Genomic DNA, 16,214 nt, shown 5'->3' on the forward strand with positions numbered 1-16,214 from the left:
TGATTTACTAACTTCAACCAAACTTCTAAGAAAGAAATACCAGAAACTTTATTAGAATTGAAAAGCTCCGTTCTTGCTTAAATATTCATGAAATAAGATCACATTTATCTAGTATATAGATAGTATTACTATTAGATAATAACTAGATAGTATCTCAGTATTTCGATACTGTATTTCGATATTGCTGTATTTTGTATCTACTCAGAAAAAATAAAGAACTTTTGTATCTAGATACAGATACAAGATATAGGAATAATAATATACACAAGTACGATATGTTATTAATTCTATAAGCTGTATTTGGATATATATACACAAATATTCCGTAATTGAACTGAAAACGAGGCACCAGACAAGTGCTGTGTAAAAACTCGTATAGTTCGTGGTTCATTCAAATCGTCGCCAACTTGTAGAGGACCAAAGATCTTAGGAAAAACTTTTCTCTAGAACAATCTCACTGCTGCTTCAGCATTTTGTAATAGCCTTCACTTTTCTATGCTTCTATAAGCGTAAATTGTGTCACTCTAAAGAGAGAGATAGATAGAGAGAGAGATCTGCATCTAAATTGCTTTCTGTTTCATTTTGTAATAGCTGATCGGCGTATAGAACGCAAGAAAGTTTCTTCAGTTAAGAGAGAGAGAGAGTATAATTGGGATCTAAATCCCAATTGCCTATTGAACGCATAATAATAATTGATAATGATATTTCTTCGTTTCATCACTTTATGATAGACTCTATACAATGATACCTATTTGAAGCATATGTAAAATCAATTGACTGACTTATATAACATAGATTTTGCAAGTCGAGAGAGATATTAACATTTCAATTACTTATATTTATATCTTTTTGAAGTATACATAAAATAAACTGAGCCTAAGTTTTGCAAGTCGAATGTGACATTTCCATCTCATTTGTCAATACTTGTTAACAATGATAATTCCACGTTTGATCTGCAGACTGACCCTTTTTAATGCAATTTAAGCCGACAAAAAAGGTATCGTTGCATTGAGTCTATCATAATGTGATGAAACGCAGAAATACCATTATCAATTATTATTATGGGTTCAATAGGCAATTGGGATTTAGATCGATCACTTTTAATCGTTACACTATTACTAGATCATTACTGATCTGGTTGTCCGATTAGTAGTGATCGGTCAGTAATTTTCATTTCTAGTTAAAAGAACCAACTAAAAACCAGGTAATTAAAACGTAACTTATGATCGTGAATAAAAGAGCATGAATATAATTTATATTTCTCAATTATTAGAATAAAATTAATGAACACTACAAATAGTTCTACATTAAAAGCAACTTCAAAAATTAATTCCAAATTATATGTCGCAACTTTTAATAAATAATGTGTACTCATAAGCACTTATATCATATTTTCACGTACAAATATATTTAAAGTTTTTATATTTACATTTGTGACAAGTTTTTATTATGAAATAATGCAATTTAAATAGTAAACTGAACAACAGGGCGTATACGCAATATAATTGAACAAAGCTCTCTGGCACACACACCTCCATTCACTTTTAACTCTTCAGCAATGCAGATATAATTGCATATATAGAAATGCGCACCCAATTAAGTATATATTTTAAAATCATTGAATTATTTATAGATATGATATTGTGTTTTTAGTTGAATAATATTAACATTTTGAATTTTGCTCCATAAATATTTATTAGTGCAGTTTTAAAATTTATTAATATTTAATCCCATTGATGAATACTACGAATAAATAATGTGTAATTGTTAACATCATATGTGTAAAGTAAATAAATTATTGTAATTAATTATAGAGAATAACAAAAAAATATATTGAATAATACTCACAAAAGCTGTTAATTAATTATGAATAAATAAATACTCACTTGGAATTTTCATAGTTAATAATGCTACTGACTTTATACAAAATTCAAACAGAAATATTTTAAATATTTTTGTAGGCTTAAATACTTGTAACTATAGATAATTTAAATTTAAATAAATATAAATCAGTGAGTCTTTTTTTATTTATTTTGCAATAATATTTTTAAAAGTCATAAAATATCATAATCATGTTCACCTTGTTCTGAAAATTTCGAAAAACTTAATGATCACGTAAATGAAATCATGAATAGAATTTGTTTTATTTAGTATAAAATAAATTTTTCATTTATCGATACTTAAATATTTCTTATTTATTTAATCTAAAATTATTTTTTAGATAAATTGACAAATTTTCAATAAATTGAAATTAATGAATTTGTTAATTAAAATATAAAATACTAGGTATTGAATAAATTATTTATTACTATATATATTTGCTTAATTGGCATTTACAGATATATACATGCGACCCCTAGCCCCCGACAGACAGCTTAATGAGCAGCTTGCTGTCGCCTGTTGATTGTACACAGTGATGTCAGATCAATTATCACCTAATCATTACATTAAAGATGCGTACGTCATCGATCGTACTTTTCGCCAACTGGTACTCAATCAAATGCCTTTCTAGCTGGATAGTTTTTAACTAAATGCTAGCGACATCGCCAGCAAAACTGGCAAAGCTAGCGAAGCTAGTTGATAAATTTTTCATACCGTTCATTATTCCATCTAACTCTGTGTTCAATGCTGATGGTGTGGGCGTAATCAAGACAGTAGTTAGACCTCTCTCTCTCTCTGATATACTATTTTTGATATATGACTAAAATCGTTATTTTTTTAAGCTTGAGTCCTTTTGTTTCTCTCATCGGTTTTCTCTCACACTCGAATTCCCGCAGAGTATTTGATTCTTTGTTAGAAGTGTACCAACAAATTAAGCACTGCGCCCCCCCAGTCTCCACCCATTTATGCCTATTCAGACAGGACTACAAATTTATCAAAAAACTTTAAGTAAATAAATAAAATATTATAGTTAACATAAATAAAAAATAATTAAAAATAAAATTGTCTGGCATTGAATATGATTTCATACATATGTGCTATTCTTAATTCACAAAACCATTACGTAAAGTTATATGCCAATGGAATGATTTCTACAATGACGTGATTGCATCACGCGCAGTTCTCTTGTTTGCTTCTAGTTGGAAATCCCCTTGCAAGTGCAATGAAGTTAAAATAAACTAAAAAAATATGACGTATTGTTATCACAGCAAAGATACAGAGACATCTTTTAAATATCTTCATATAAAAAAACCAAGAACATTTTTTAATTTTTTTTACTTAAGTGTAATTGCGTTTTTTACTCTTTTGCTTTTATTTGGTGAAATGGTTTCTTGACCCTCAGTTGCCCCATGTCCTTCTATATCGTTGGCATGTGCCCATCATAATAATTATTTTTAACTTTAATTTTATTTCTATTTTCTTATAGTCATAGATTGCCAACAATTCAATTAAGGCTAATTAGTTTGCACTCCTTAACCCTTTCATGACCAAAATTGTTCATATTTACTTTTATTTTACTTTCATGTGGATTTTATTTAGATTTTGTATGAAAAATGGCATATATTACAAATTTCTCGATTTAAGTACAATAGTATAAATATAACATTAGCCAAGGATCCACTTAGGCCTATTGATCCAATATGTTACCGGATAAGAACAGTTTTAATCTTATGGTATAATGAATAAAATAAGTTACAATTCAATATATACATATACGTATATATATGCTTTTATCTTACTTTCATGTGGATTTTATTTAGATTTTGTATAAAAAATCCACTTACGACTATTGATCCAATGTGTTACCGGATAAGAACACAAAAGTTTAAAACCACCTTGAACCCTTAGTAAAACCTAAAAGGCTCTTAAGAGATAGAGGTGCTGAAACTGAGTAAGATCTTCAAAAAAGTAATCCCTTATCCTCTATGGAAATTTTGCTCACCAACTGAGATGTACTAGGCCACAGTACAAACAAAACTTTAGATGCATATCAACTAGGGAATAAAGACTTTCAATAATTCCCTCCGAAGTAGCTGATTCGATTCCTCAAGATACTAAATGTCTAAATATAAAAAGGTGCACAATTAATCAAGCTGCTCGCAGTGCATATAGGCCTTCGCCTTACCCATAAACCATTACCATTACCATAGTCAATAGCCGCCCGCATAAGCTGGACACTTACAAAACAGATGTGAGGCACTTTCATCGTCCTCCTCATAACTGCGACAGTAATGATTTAATGGGAGATTCAATCTTCCACAGATTAAAAGATTTCAATAACTGAATCATAAGGTTAACGATGTAAAAGTGTAATTATTTTCAAGATCTTCTATTTTTATTCAAGCTTTCAACCTTTCAGATAAGGTTAATAAATTTGCTAACAAAAAACTGCTGAGCTATGTATGTTAGTTTATATTCCAGACTAATGACTTAAATTCTATTAAATAATGCCTTCTCGTATTTCATTATGAGGAGTGCGGCTGCAGATGCTACTTTTATTACACAAATGCTATGTAATTATTTTTATGAACTTTGGAATTGATGAGTTTGTCTTAATTATCCTGCTGAGTTTTAGATTATTGAATCCTGTTAAAGTTTAAATTAATTTCATTTGCTATTTTTCTACTATCGTTAGAGATTTGATGCAACATCATTTTCTTTTCTGTCATATAAATTCCTTACTCAACGCATTTACTTACTGTAAGAGTATCTCAATGCAATCTAATTAAATGTAAATATTTTATGTAGCCTCACATAGCCTTACATAAGCGTTGGAGGTTGCACTTCGAATGATGGCAAATTGATTTTAATTAAATGAAATTAAATCAATGAAGCAGATACTTAAATTACGTCATATCAGAACTGATATTATAGAACAATTTGATAACTGTTTGTGTACAGTTCATGCCTTACGAGCAACAAAATACTTACTAAAGCGAGCATTGCAACATTGAGATACTCGTACAGTTACAGATACAGATACAAATGTCGCGTCCCACAAGTGCGAGTACATAGATGTATAGTATCGTATAGTATAGTATAGTATAATTTGTTGTGGTTGTTTTTGTTGTCATTGCGGTCGATTGTAAATCATTTATGCTTATTAGTGTTCAATATATTTTTTTAATTAAAAACTTATTAGCATATTGTGAAGTGGGCGTTAAGTTCGTTAGTTCTATTGTTTAAATATACTTTGCAGTTTGCTTGCCATAATGTTTTGCATTAAAAAAAGGTTTCGAGCTGTGGATAAAATGTGTTCGGTATAAGTAAAATGTGAGAATGTGCGTAAATTTAGTTCTAACGTATTTTGGGATTTTTATAAATTCAAAAAAAACATTTACATTTGTTAAGATATTTGAGGCAAATGAAGCATTTCCAAGGCTAACAACATTTTTACAACTACATATGCTTCAAGGATTATGAACTTAGCTGATCCCACAAAGCTTAATAAAAAAAAATAAAAAAAAGGTGTTCAAGAAAGATTTTATCTTACTTAGACAGAATCTATGGAAATCGGCACAGATCAAAGAAATTTTTATTTCAATCGAGTGTAAGAGTTTTTTTTTTTCAAGTTTCATACAAAACACTTTCAAATGTATAACAAAACTGGGCAACCCAACGCCAAATTCACATCTGCGATGTTTTAAATTTGATTTTTTTTTTCTTAGTTTTTATTTTTGTATCTCACAAAGCACAATAATGTGGATCATTTTATTGCCTTATTTAAATAAAAAAGGTTTTGTGCCTTTTGCTCTAATAAATTTTTATTCATTTCGTAAATTAACTGTCAGTTTTTCTATTTCGACTTTGGCGTACAATAATAAAATGTCTGTTGAGTATATATATATATATATGTTACAACACGCATCACATATCCACAATACTTATATTAATTATACCTACTTTAAACTTTGAGTCGACTATAAATACCCTGTAAATTTTATACTTAGATTAACAATTCTTCTTATTAGTTATAGGCCTCTAACACATGCTGGAATAATTTTCGAAGATTAATTTCGATAAATTTATTTTTGCTCCAGAGCACACTGTATTCTACAGGTTACCTATGTATATATGAACTATGGATATATGTTTTAGAAGGTTTTAGAAGGATAAAGATGAAGATTACTATTCTGAAAAAAAGAATTCTTTGTTTCATATGAAAAATTCAATTATTGTTGCATGTATTCTCTGAATGCTATCAATCATAAGTGAAGAAAATAGCTCCTCAAGTCGCCCGAGACTACATACCTGTTTTAGTGGGTTGCTTTTAGTAGCGGCAGAGTATTTTCTTGTTTAATTGTCTCATTTATTCGACTTGAATAGTTGATAATAGATCATTTTTGAGGATCTATATTTAATATGTCCGACCAGTTTGCTGATGTCAGTTCATAGACTTCCCTAATAAAATATGTCTGTCTTAGCAAGGCTAGCCATTTATATATAAAGTGTCTAGTTGTTTTTTTTTCGTATTCTCCTCTAGAATATCTATTTACTTGACTCTGGTACCTATTGGTCTGTAAATTTAGAGCATGGAGTATTTTTTCTGATATAATTAAATATTATTTTAAATCTTATTAATATCAGAAGAAACTAAGATGATATCAATATCACATTGACAACGTATATCAACATGCAATACTCGTATTAATTTTTAAGTTATTATGGGAATATAAAGTATATCCGATCGTTATTGTAATTGTGAGACGAAGGTGAAAACTAATTACTGTGAAAATAGTTATAAATATAATTTAGTTTTATTTCTTAAAACTAGTTTATATTCAGAAATTATTAAGAATTTCAATTGATATCGTTAAAGCTACAAAATGATTCTCAATGTTGTTCGTAATTACTTAAATACTTTTTGCCTTTACAATTGTTTAAATCTGAGAACTCTGACAGGTGACGTTTTGCATTGCAAATTAAAAATAAATTCTTATATGAAGTAGTTAATAAGAACATGCTACTTTTTTGTAAATATTATCTGGAAATCATGACAATATCACTAAGTACAACTGCCAACTACATTTTATCAAATAATGGCAATCTTGATTTTAGAATAGTACGACTATAGCACTTCTACACGATCACTATCATTACCTAAAAATCAGTAATATGAAGAAAACTGATAAGATTATGAGCGTTGCGACTAATAAAATTTAATAATGTATGGAAAGTAATTCAATGTTATTAATGAAAGGGATATTTTATCGGAACAATGTTCACATGAACACTTGTATGTTTAGTAAAGGAAAACTAAATAATAAATAAAATCATCTGACCCGTATAAGCGAAAAAAACACTGCTTAGAAAACCTCTTACCATATATAGCATCGGTATAGACACTGCTTGTGCTAAAAGAATGACGCTGAATTTCTAGAAATACCCAACTGAAATGTATCAACTGGTTATCCGTATTGACGCAAAAATTTGCTGGACCAGGCTAAGACCAGACACTGCTTGTAGAGCTGGTGATGGTGAAGGGGAAATCTGAATAGTTCTAACAGAAAGATTTTAAAAATTAACATTACTCTAAGCTGGTATATGATTTTACTGGGATTTTGTGGGTTGTAAAAAACCAATAGTATAGTATATGAAATTAAATACGAGGGCGGTATGATAACTTTGTGATATATTAAAAAACGTTTTTGCGCATATTATAGTTTAAAATTACAGCGACCGTATTCAAACTTTAATATATCTGTTAAAAATTAGATTTGTTGGGGTCCTCTGAATATTCATTTGCTGCAGAGGTTACCTTCTAAATTAAAATTTAATAGAGCCAAGTCCGGCAGATAGGTCGATGTAGTAGCGGATGTTATCGCGATGAAACAAAAGCACCAAAACCACCTAAAAGCGTATTATAATATATTGTCTTTTTATTGTTTTGTCTTTTTAAGTTAGTCGATCATAATTTTAAATAGAACTATCTTCATCTTTCTAAGAATATTTATCAAGACAAGCGCTCTCTTGTTTTCAGAGTAAAGTGTATTTATATATTATTTACTGACGTGAGAGAGAATTGACGCAAAAACTGTTTTAGATTACTCTGAATTATTTACAAACACTACTTGGAATTGATTACTATGTTATGTTACTATGTTATAATTGATGGCTATGTTTCTTACCGACAGTGAGATATAGCCACAACCATCTGTTACATATTCAAATGCTTTTAAAATAAATAATTTTAAAATAATAATTTTCGGTGCAACTTTTCGAAAGTTCTGCAATATCGGTAATAGGTATTTCCGGAACAATTTTTTTGAAACTTCTGACAAATCAGTATCTTTAATGTTTATATGAAACTTAGTAAACTATTTTTAATTCATTTAATATAATGGTAGCAAATCTTAGTATTGGTGATCAAGTTTTCTTTTATTTTCGGAAATATAATCCTTAGTTGTGAACATTTATTTTAACACTTAACACTCCAACGTACTAAAAACTGATCATATGTGAAAAATTTTAAATAAATGTTATCACTTTATCATAGCATATACAGATAATAATTATACTAAAGTAATAACATCAAATAGTTGACTAAATTAATTTTGTGTAAAAGATTTATTTATTGTAATAATTAATTATCATTTATGGAAAAAGTTGTAATATAGGGGGCGGATAGAGATTAAGCATGCCATACTCGTATTTTTTCAATTTTTACCGATTACTGATTAAAAAAATTAAAAGTTTATTTATTTTTTAATATATATATTTTTGAACGGACTAATCGGTCAATCATACACAAACATTTAAAATTTTTTTTAAAGAAATATGTATATTTTATTGTACATATACATATATATGGTATATATATATTATTCTATATAGCTACATGGTCATCTTAAGGGTACTCTATATGACTATACACTGTAGTCAAAATATCGGTGACAATAAAATATATCCTTTTTAAAACTGGTATAAATAAAGTTTGGTCATTAATCCAAGAAATTTATTTTTTAAGGTTTTAAATATAATCTAAATTTTTTGATTTGTAAATATAATCTAAAATAAAAATACATACAAACTTATGAAGTACTACAACTTGGCAGTGTTCTTAAAAAAGGTTGCTTCAATGAAAATCTTAAACACTGTCTCTTATGTTTACACTTACAATTATTGTCCAATTTTACCACATTTTTGTATGTATTTTATATAAAAAATGGCATTTAATGCTTCATAATTTTTAAGTTACTTATGAAAGAGAAAATGTGCTATTAAATAATAAAATTAATAGATTTAAAAATAATTAAACTCAACTGTTTTATGAAAATGTACATATCATTTGATATGTATCAAAAATAATTCATACTAAATACAACTGTAGAGCATCTTATATCATAAATAAATTTCCAAACTTTAGTTTTCTAACGAGCAAGATATGCTGCCCGCATTTGCGTAGCATTACGAAATGGCGTAGGTTTATAATGACTTTTAACATTTGCTTTTGAGTTAGTAGGAGAATTTGTTGTGCAAACGAAGTGTAAATAACAACAAATGCAACGACAACAGCAACAATAAAACACAACAACAATAGAAACCAAGTCACTGTATAATAAAAACCCATTTCAAGGTCATCTGCTGTTGAAGTTGCTATTCTTGCCATTAGTTAGTATGAGTGCATTATTGTTTTTATTTTTTTATTGTTAATGTGTGTGTTGTTGTTTTTCTAATGGCTGTTTGCATGCACTACAAGCACAAACACAAGCACAAATCTTTTAACATATACGTTGCAATTTGTGCTCCAAACGATCGCTTTGAATTTTCAACACAAAAGATCGTCAATCGTTCAATGTAAAATTTAATTAAAATGCAAAGCTTAAAACAGCAAAAATAAAAACAAAAATAAAATGAAATAAGTTTTATAACTACAAACAAAAAAAAATCACATTCAATTACAGATAATTTGTGTTTTATTTAATTTCTGTTTTTTTGTTTTGCTAGCAAAACTTCTATGACAAACAATTAAAGTTGAGCTTATGTAAATTTACCGTGGAAGTATTTGCAATTAAATGTAATTACAAGTATTAACAAAACAACAACAACGACTGCAACAACAACACTGGACAAAACTAAACAAATTCAAGTATGTTAAGAATACACACGTATGCATACATATGTAATTGTATTATTCTTCTCCTGTAAATGTAGACTAGATGGGGTCACACTACAGTTCTTACTTAACTGAGACCACAAACTGTAGACTAATAATTAATTTCGGTCTTTAGGAAATTCATAAACTGTAATTAATATTAGTCATAAAAAGCAATTGTGTTTCATTAATAAAAGCAGAAATAATGTCGAACGAATACTCTTTTTTTTAAGATTATATATGATTATATAGAATTTATTAAAGTTTTATACATATGAAAAAAGTAACATCGATTAGCTCCCTAGAAGGTTTCAGCTTTGAAGAACTAGTAAATTGAATGCTGTTGGATTAATATAACTTCTTGTATTTGTTACTGAAACCAGATAGATTAGTTAATTCCCATATACAGTGAAACTCCCCTAACTCAAAGTCCCCTAACTCGAATTATTCCATAACTCAAGCTCCAATGTACGAACTTAGAACAAGTATTCTTTACATTTTTTTCTCTATAACTCGAATTTTTCTTAGCTCGAAGTCTCCTTGACGATTCGAGTTAGGGGAATTTCACTGTACTATAAATTCAAAAAAATTACTGAGACTTTGGATAATCCCAATTATTGAAAGACTGCCATTTTAACTATAATAATGACAACTTATATTCACAAAACAGTGGTCTCAACCATACGACTCGAGGGAGTACATTAGAATGACTTTCTCAGTATTACATTTCTCTAGATTAGGTTCTATACATAAGAAAGGATATATAAATCATGCAACAGATTACGCCTCTACAAACAGAATAGTATTGAAATTTAACAATTAAAAATAAAAATATAATTATATAATTTAATTATTCTACAGCTGGTTTATGATTTCGTTCTAATATAAACACAGCAAGTGAATTTGTTGATAAAACTTGTACAGCCATTTAACAAAACTCCAGAAAATGTGCGAACATAAAAGTCAAGTACGGCTTTGGCTCAATTGGTTAAGAAACGCTGACTCTGATCTTCAAATTTGGCAGGGCACGAGCTCGGTTCCTGGTACTTGCAGTCTCAAAAAATTAATTACGAATAATTAAATACAAGATTTATTTCCAAGACCACTAATGATGGGTATTTGGCAATACTCGAAACAGCTGTATGGTCAGCCAAAAATTCAATTTATTATTATAATATAAAATGAATTTTTGTTGTTGTTATATAATAATTACATATATATTTAATGAAACTAAAATGGTTGTAATAATCATTTCGAAAATTTATAAATTAACGAAGTATAACTATAGTTTAGTATTTTTTCTGAAGCAATCATTAGATAGCAGTCAACTTTTGTTTGTTGAAGAGATCTGTCCATAAAAAGGACAGTATTTAAGTATTTGGTTATAGAAAAATTTGCCACAAAAGATGTCCATAAACCGGGCGCACAGAAAACTATAAAATGTTTTGTGCTCTTCTTATGAAATGTCACATTTCTAGGTCAGAAAGAGAGAGAAATTTGTGCTCTTTTTATAAAAACTCACCTTCCTAGTTCAGATGAAGATTAACGGATTTGATTAGCCCTAAAAAAATTGTTTACTTCGAGTATCCAAACCTCTTTTGATTTAATAAAATCCAGTTGAAAGTACTTGTCTTATTTCCTGATAATTATGTGATACTAGCAAAATGGATGTATGTTCCAAAATCTACACATTAGTATATTTCTTTAATATTTATTGCAATCTTTAGTTGAAATATAGTAGTTAATATAACATGTTTAGTTAAAGAATCAATATTTTATCAGAATTGAAATCTTAAAATCTCAAAAAATCTGACAGCATTTGTGTTGCTTATCTATATAGGGTGTACAACTGACTTATGCCTTCAATATGGATCTGTTTGACTTCGCTTATAGTTGTTTTTAATTACACTTGTATTGTATAATAGTCTGACAAATAAGTTGTGATAGCTATCCCAAAATTTTGTATTTTTATTAGTATTTTCACATCCAATTTTGTTTTTCATTACAATCTGCATTATACATATTTAAAATAAAATAAAAAATAGTACCAGTGCAGGGAGTGTCTGACAGATAGAACAAATCTGTCCCTGTAAAGCAACTATGGACAAAAATATGCCACAAAATACCATACAACTCATTGGGCTCCTCAGGCAAGAACTTCTGTAAAAACTGTCAACTTGATGATATGTACGTTATTATGTTGTTGACAAACTATATACTTAAAGAGTTAAAGAGAATTCTTGTTTAGGTAATTAGCAGAACTAGGTCTAGCTACAATAGTCCTAATAAAATTCTTAATTTTTGTTACTGAAACCAGGTGATGACTGGTCCAATACTTTATTATTGGAGACTACATTTAAAAATTCTCTATAATTCTTTATATAATTTATTATATTATTTATAATAATTTTAATCAGCACTTTCGATCTATTTTGTAGATGGATTTGCTGGTGTATCAACTTAAAACATGAGATGATACTGATGTTTTTGTGAATTAAACGCCTAATTCCTTTGTTAGTGTGGATACTTCGACATATCTATTTTTTTAACCTTTAGCTAGTTTAGTATTGAATTGATGTGGGTGTTTTTTTTTGTATAGTTTCAGTGCTTTGTCCCTTTCATATTTATTAACTGTTGTAACTTCTAGATCTGTGTACCAATATCTTTTATAAACTTTAAAAAAAAACCTTTTACTTTTAATAAAGCTAAAAAATTTAAACACTAGAAATCCTAACTGATTCCCTCCAGAACTTTCTATCTCATTTTTAAATTATTGTTATCTATACAGATATCTCTTGTTGTTAGTTAATCTGTGTCTGTGATAAATTGCTGATAAAAAATTGCCATAAAAATAAAACAGTTTTCCAACATAGAAATTAATTTATTACTGCTATTTTTGTTTTCGTCAGTTGCTTAAAATGGCTAAAATGATATCATAAAATTCTTAGTTGCCAACTCAGCCGTTAAAGGCTAAAACGATTACGTCTAAATTGGGTTAAAGCTTGATTTTTTGTTTAAATCTCGTTTAAATTCAGACAGTTAATCTTGTATTATTTTTTCCACTTTACTTTGTTTTATTTAATTTTGTACTGGTTCTGGTTCTGAGGCGACTAGATTGACGAATATACATTAGTATTATTCTCAGCAAAACGTTTTTGTTGAATTTATTTTAACAAAATAAAATTGATGGCGGCAATCGCAGTTTATAAATGAGTTTACATTAATCAACGTGGACTTCATTGTAGTTTCGGCAGAAGGTACACCTTTGATGAATTTTTTGACTCTATCTGCTATGCGGTTATGCTCCATACATTCATACACTCATTAACAATACACACACTCAACTTGTTTGACTAGAATATAAATAAATAATTTATTTATTATGAAATATTTCTTCTCTGAAGTCATTGAATAATAATATGTGAATACATTTTTGGGTATATGTAAATTATATATACAGAAAACATAATAACTAAGAATATAAGTTAGTTTTAGATGAATCAGTAAAAACGGTGACATTGATCTCCACACATCTCCATGTAGACCTACATATATTAGTGATAATTTACTTATATCGACTTATAGTAGTGTTAGTTATAAAGATTAAATTTGGTACCATTTGTGTTAATGCAGAATATTTGTCTCCACACACTGCTACAATACTGTCAAGATACGAATTCAAAAGATAATACATCAACGCAGACTTTCAGCAATGATAACTCAAAAGATGGCAGTCAGTGAGATTCGCCTGAATATATCTCAGTAGACTTTTAATATTGACAGTTTAATATTAATTAAGTGCTTTAGTAGTTACAAATCAAAACCTGATTTTTATCTCAATATATCATTTAGAATATTCGTCCCATATATTTCAATATACGACATCACTGCAGATTTCTAGAAATGACACTTTAAAATATGACACTAAACTTAATAACTGCATATTTTTAGTGGTTACGGTTCAATAGATGATTTTCCTATTCAATATGTTTATAACTCTCTAGTAATGGAACTGCAAACGATTAATCAATGCATCACTATTGTAGAAATGGTTCAATAGATGATATTCATATCTTGATATATTATATAGGAACTCCTAAAGATCTTTAAAAACAATAATTCAAAAGACAGTTTTAAATAAGGACTAAATTTTAAAATTAAATTTTAAGAAAAATTTTGGAATAATATATATACACATATATATTTCTAAGCATGACTAATAAAGAACACACGAATTTTAATAATACAAATGAATTTGTTAACATATCTAAGATTGCATATACAGTCAAACTTTCATAACTCGAACTTCTATATCTCGGATTTTCTATAACTCGAAGTAAATAGAGTGCAACTGGGTTTAGAGAGCAAATTAAAAACAATTACAAAAAAATTCTTTAACTCGAAGTCTCCATAATTCAAACATTTTCTTTACAAAATGCAACTTCGAGTGATGGAAGTTTAACTGTATATATATAGTTGTTATATAGTACACATATGTTGTATGTGGTAACTTTAGTAAGCTCTTCTTTAAAGCAGAAAGGCCTAGTAAAAGTTGAGGATTTTCTGGGCACCATTGTTGGAGTGCTTTCACTTTTCTGACGTCTAGTCTAACCTAAATCTTGTATATAATAAAACATTTTTGTTTTAAACAAATTAAATATAAAATATTGGTATACCATAATAATAACTTATATTGAATTGTTTATTAATTTTGATAGATTATAACATTTTTCTCTATATATTTCTTCTATAAATTTTGTGTACAATCTCTTTATGTCTTATCTAAATTCTTTAAAACAAATAAATTTATTTCAATAATTATATTTACTGCATGGGAGAAGTTACTAGAAATATTTTCTACTACAGCTCCCTTACACGTTTAATCCAATAATAATAGAAGGATTAGAGATGACAAACTGTCACTCCTGTACTTACATAATAATTTTAACTTTTTACCTAAATATTATATTAAATAAATTATATAATATAATATAATAAATAATTAAATATAATAAATAATATAATAAGATGTAAGATAAACATGTAATTTTTATTATTAATAAAAAACCACAACTACATAAATATTTTTATAAATATACTTTCTATTTTCTATACTAAATTAAATTTAATATTTCTAAATATGGTACATTTAAATATCAAAATAAATTAACAGACTACAAAAGACTAAAAAGTTTTGGCGCGTTTTTTCTTATTAATAAATTTAAAAACACCCTGTAGAAATTTGCCTAGCAACAATTATTTCCATATAAACTCTCTAATGTGCTCATTATCGTATATGAGTGTGAGAAAGCAACACACATATCTTCTAATTGGAAATTGTCAGCGTATTCAAAATACAGTGGAACAAGTTCATGAAAATTGTAAAATAATAATACGTGAAACATTACATACATTACGAATTACATCGAACATTCCGTTTTTATATTAAAAAATGTTTGTATTAATATTTTGTGTATAAAATTCTGAATAAAAATTAATCAATAATCAGCACAAAAACAACATGCTTTAAAGGTTCTTAGAATTAAGCTTATAAGAATAACCTATCTCTTTCGTTTACTACAGTAGTATCGTCACGTGCTTTGTAAGCGATTTTTAGGTTAGAACAAAATTTACAGTAAGATATTTATTTTTTAATGACGTTAAAATTGTGAAATTTTAAGGTAACAGTTAAATATTTTACTTAATGCTAGACTTGCAAAATAAATTAAATATGTGGAATTGGGTCATTTATTATATACAATTTCGCTGATCACACAAATTTACCTTTTTGAAAATTCTTAAGTTTCATTAAGCAAAAAATTTTAATTTACATATTTATTTTTCTGTATAAATATTTATGAATTTAACGCTATTTATTGTAATAAATTAGTTTAATATAACAATAACAAGCTTATTTGTAACAGAATCATCATCTTAATTTAATAGAGCAGCTATATAAGTACTCTCTTCTGATATCATGGTTTTTATAATAATTATTTTAAATTAGTTTTAAATATATTCTGTAATTATTATTATTAATAATATTATTAAATTTTGTAAATATTTTTATTTTAGCACTTATAATGAATATTCTTAAAACCTTTAAGTCTAGTACAATTTTGTAATCACTTTTTGTATATATCGATTTTTTTATAAAATTTTTTTAAAAACTTTTCTT

The sequence above is a fragment of the Teleopsis dalmanni genome, chromosome 2, assembly GCF_002237135.1.
Source record: "Teleopsis dalmanni isolate 2A chromosome 2, ASM223713v2, whole genome shotgun sequence".
In the NCBI taxonomy this organism is placed as follows: domain Eukaryota; kingdom Metazoa; phylum Arthropoda; class Insecta; order Diptera; family Diopsidae; genus Teleopsis; species Teleopsis dalmanni.